General features: G+C 37.7%; 1 pseudogene; it reads right to left on the bottom strand.

Moving 5' to 3' along the window:
• Positions 1–764: 764 nt before the first annotated feature.
• On the bottom strand, positions 765–2,157 carry LOC125835009 (uncharacterized; annotated as a pseudogene).
• Positions 2,158–4,965: the final 2,808 nt, after the last annotated feature.

The following is a 4,965-nucleotide window of genomic DNA, read 5'->3' on the forward strand; positions in this document are numbered from 1 at the left end:
TCAAGAACTCATCAGCAACCACATAAATCAAGATTTTACGAATGAACTTCAAGAACAATTATCAAGAACTCAATTTATTCGATTTCAAGAATGAAAGTGTACTGCAATTAACATGATTGGCGTGTGGGGTGAACTAACCCAACACTATGAGAACTCAAATACCTCTTAGGATCGTATCCTTGGCGAAACAACCTTCGAATTTGCAAGAAATCTTGAAGAACGCTTTAACTTTTCTCCTTTTCTCCTCTTCTTGAACTCCTCTCAAAACCCTAGCTTAAATTAGGATTTGTAAAACTGAACCAAATCAGTTTAGACCCCTAAATATTACCAAATTTCATTTTAATCTTTTGGGTAAGGAAAAGACAAAAATACCCCTCATATTTTCGGGTAGCTTTCCTTAACTGGATAGCCTAACTTCGAATAGGCATATCTCCCTTATACGAGCTCGAAATTTAGCAAACATTGACGTTGGAAAGAGTATTCCAAGACCTTTAATTTGACATCTTATGGGCCACCTAACTCATCCTTTACTGAAAGTTATGGTTGTTTGAAGTTGACCCAAAACTCATACTTAGCATAACTTGGCAAAATTTCAAAATTTATTCTTTCCAAAAATAGTTCTTTCTAAGGCAGGAAGTTACAATATCTTCCCCTTGGGAACATTCGTCCTCGAATGAGATTACTCTAAGTAGAACTAAGGGTGGCAACATCTAACACCAAACTCAAGCACCCAACATGCAAATCTAACACATTCAGTATATTAATTAAAGAGTACTAAGAAGAGAATTAATTCCTTGGTTTGGAATTTCTACGGTCTCAAAGAGATGTGGGTATCTCTTCTTCATATATTCCTCAGCCTCCCAAGTAGTTTCCTAAACAAATTGATTCTTCCATAGGACCTTGACTGACGCTACTTCCTTGGTTCTCAACTTGTGAACCTGACAATCTAGAATCTAAACGGGAATCTCCTCATAAGATAGGTTGTCCTTAATATCAATATTTTCAGTCGGTATAATAAGTGAAGGATCTCCCATACACTTATTCAACATTGAAATCTAAAATACTAAATGAACTGCTGCTAACTCTTGTGGTAGCTCCAACTCATAAGCTACATTGCCAATCCTCTTGGATATCCTGTGAGGACCAATATACCGAGGACTAAGTTTCCCCTTCTTACCAAATCTCATAACACCCTTCCTGGGTGAAACCTTCAAGTACACCCAATCTTTTACTTCAAATTCTAAGCCTCTTCTCCTAACATCAGTATATGATTTCTGACGACTCTGTGTTGTTTTCAACCTCTCTTGAATAATCTTCACTTTCTCCATAGCTTGATGAACTAAGTCTGGTCCTATCAACCCAGCTTAACCAACCTCAAACCATCCAATAGGATATCTCCATCTTCTCCCATAAAAAGCTTTGTAAGGAGCCATCTGGATGCTAGAGTGATAACTATTGTTGTAAGTAAACTCTATGAGAGGTAAGTGTTCATACCAATTACCTTTGAAATCAATCACACAAACCCTCAACATATCTTCTAAAGTCCGAATGGTGTGCTCTTCTTGACCATCAATCTAAGGATGAAAAGCAGTATTTATGTTCACCTTCGAACCCAAACCTTTCTAGAAAGACTTCCAGAATTGTGCAGTAAATTGTGCACCTCGATCTATGTGAAATAATCGACACTAGAACTCCATGAAGTCTAACTACCTCTTGAAGATATAACTTGGGATTTACTGAATGAGTAGTCTTTACCGGCAAAAAGTGGGCTAATTTTTTCATTCAATCTATAATCACCCAAATAGAGTCATGTTGCATGTGAGACCGCGGCAAACCAGTAATAAAATCCTTATAGATCATCTCCCACTTCCATTCCAGAATATCTATATTCTGAACCATGCCACCGGGCCTTTGGTGCTCTACCTTGACTTGTTTATAATTCGGGCATTTAGCAACGAACTCAACAATACACTTCTTCATACTACTCCACCAATAAACTTCTCTCAAGTCATGATACATCTTTGTGGAACCCAAATGGATAGAATATCTGGAGCTATTAGCTTCCTCCATGATCCTCTTTTGGAGTTCATCCACCCTTGGCACACACAATCTACCTTGATATCTCAATACACCATCTCCCCCTTGTTCAAAATCCATTACTTTCTGCTTATGAACATTTGTTTTTAATTCAAGCAAAATAAGGTCTTGGTCTTGTTTCTCTTTTACTTCAGACACAAATGATGATTCAGCCCCATTCATCACCACTACTCCATCTTCATTGGAATCCAACAAGAAGACTCCTAAGTGTGCAAGTTTGTACACATGTTTTGCCAACTCTTTCTTGTCTTCATCAATATTTGAAGTACTACCCATAGACAACCTGTTCAAAGCATCAACGACTACATTAGCCTTACCTGGCTGACAGTGAATACTCATGTCATAATCCTTGAGTAATTCCAACCACCTCCTCTGTCTGAAATTAAGCTCTTTTTGACTGACTACATACTGAAGACTCTTGTGATCGGTGAACACATATACATGAACACCATAGAGATAGTGACGACATATCTTCAAAGTGAACACTATAGCAGCAAACTCTAGATCATGGGTTGGGTAATTCCTCTCGTGAATCTTAAGATGTATGGAGGCATAAGCTATAACCTTGCCATTCTGTATTAATACACAACCCAATCCAACTCTGGACGCATCACAATACACAACAAAGCCTTGTGTATCTTCTGTTATTTAAAACGACGGGTTTAGAGAGTCACCACTTAATTTATAAAGAAAAATTAAGAAAACTAGTATTTTTCAAAAGATTAAAAATAGAAAATCTAATGATAGTACTAAAAGGTTCGGGGTTAATCTTAGCATTTCGAGAAGGATTTGAAAGCACCCGAAATTCCCGCTCACATGCGGTTATCCGATAATTAACTATTCGGCTAATTGATTTTAAAATAAAGCATACATACTTAAACTAATTAAGAATTAAACAATTTAAAATTTTGAAAGATCTTAAAGGGAAAGGGGGATATTAAAATATTATTTAAGTACAACATTTTGCAAATTTTATTAAAATCAAATAGAAAACAAGTGTTTATTTAATTTTAAGTAGTTTACTCAAAATAGTTATCCTTTGGGGAATTGAATTAGGAAACCTTAAAATTTGACTAACAAATAAGCAAATAATGGCAATTAAACAAATATAAAAATAAGTAATAAGGAGAGAAAGATTTGGGCCCAAGTCTGGTTTTTTGTCCGCCTGGGCCAGTACTTGGGCCTAATTTCATTTTGGGCTTTTGGCCCATTTAAATCACTTGTACCTGTCCTAAACTAACAAGATAATAATAATTCAAGTAAAAGGGGCTTAGGCCCAACAACAAAATACAGAACTGATATTTAGGGGTAGGCTTTTGGGCCCAATTTTGCCTTAATACATAGCATATACACTTAGTGTATATTGCTGTATATCTTTGTATATCGACTCCAATTTGGATTTGTTATTTGGGCCTTAGGCCCAATTTCCACCTGTCCTAACTAACAAGATAATAATAATTCAAGTAAAAGGGGCTTAGGCCCAACAACAAAATACAGAACTGAAATTTAGGGGTAGGCTTTTGGGCCCAATTTTGCCTTAATACATATCATATACACTTAGTGTATATTGTTGTATATCCTTGTATATCGACTCCAATTCGGACTCCCAGGATCTGCATTTTTAGTTTTCCAACCTTTTTTGCTTTCAATTGGACCTATTCATCTGCTCCATTGTTGGTAATTGAGGATTGACTCGAGAAAGAGAATGAACCTGGGCCTCCGTGACCCATTTCAAAATGCAAGGATAAGCGAGAAAAGTGTCGAAGAGACTCGGACAGATTCATAGAATAGGCAAGGAGACTGATAAAAAAAATGAAGAAGTATACCTTTTTCGGAGCAGCGAACTGAGATTACAAGCTTCTGAACACGACCCCACCACCACTAAAGGATTTTGATGAAGAAGCTTCGATGAGAGCTTAGGAAAAGAAAACCAGAACTCAGAGCTTCACCCTCTCAAGTCTATTACTGTGTGTTATTTATATGTTGTTTTTCTTAAGGGTAAAATCGAAAGAAGACCAAAAACCAACCCCTAAACAATACAGAAGAAGGCAGTTATATAGATGGGATTTTGGTTCAAGAAAGGGGGGAAAACATGAGAAATTTGGATGCTTTGCAATTCAAAATTCCCTCCAGAGATCAGGCTGGACAGTTTCCACTAGTACTAATTTCAACAAATTGCAACGGATTGAGAAGAGGTGGACGCCTAGGATTTAATTGGTTGTCCTTGAAGCAATGCATGGACCGATCTTGAGGCCACAAGGACAAAAACGCGGCTGGCAGGTACTTTTGTTGCTGGAGTCGTACAAAATGCAGAGGGATGTTGAGGAAGAAAATAAGAAAATCGAGCGTACTGCCTGGCTTGCTCACGCCGTGAATTGGAATTGATACGCCGTGTATCTCCGCCAACTTATTGTTGTTTGGAAAGTGTACACGCTGCTTGGGTTGCTATTTGCATCCGTGTAAATTGACGTTGCTCCATATTTTCTGTGAAGACACCGTGAGATTGCTGCTATTCACATGGTGTTGCTTCCTCTGTTATTCATGCTGCTGCTTTGTCGCGTTGAGAAAGTTGGGACTTTCTGGCTTTCTTTGTTGATACAAGAAATGGGTTGGGTCGGGTTACTTAGGCATTGGACTCGGCTTAATTGGAAAAAAGGAATTAGGTCATTTGAATTGGAATTGTGGGTTTGCTGATGGGTTTGTCTTGTGGGAAATGGGCCCAAATTTGGTTTGGGCTGCTGGAAAAGGTAAAAAAGGCCCCAAAATTTGGTCTCCAAATGGGTTTAAGGTGAGGCCAAAGATGGGTTATATCTTGGAGTTTAAGAAATAGCCAAATTGAGTTAAATTAACAAATTCGGCGAAAATCTA

This window comes from Solanum verrucosum, unplaced genomic scaffold (assembly GCF_900185275.1).
Source record: "Solanum verrucosum unplaced genomic scaffold, falcon-dt-bn FXZP01000058.1, whole genome shotgun sequence".
NCBI lineage: Eukaryota > Viridiplantae > Streptophyta > Magnoliopsida > Solanales > Solanaceae > Solanum > Solanum verrucosum.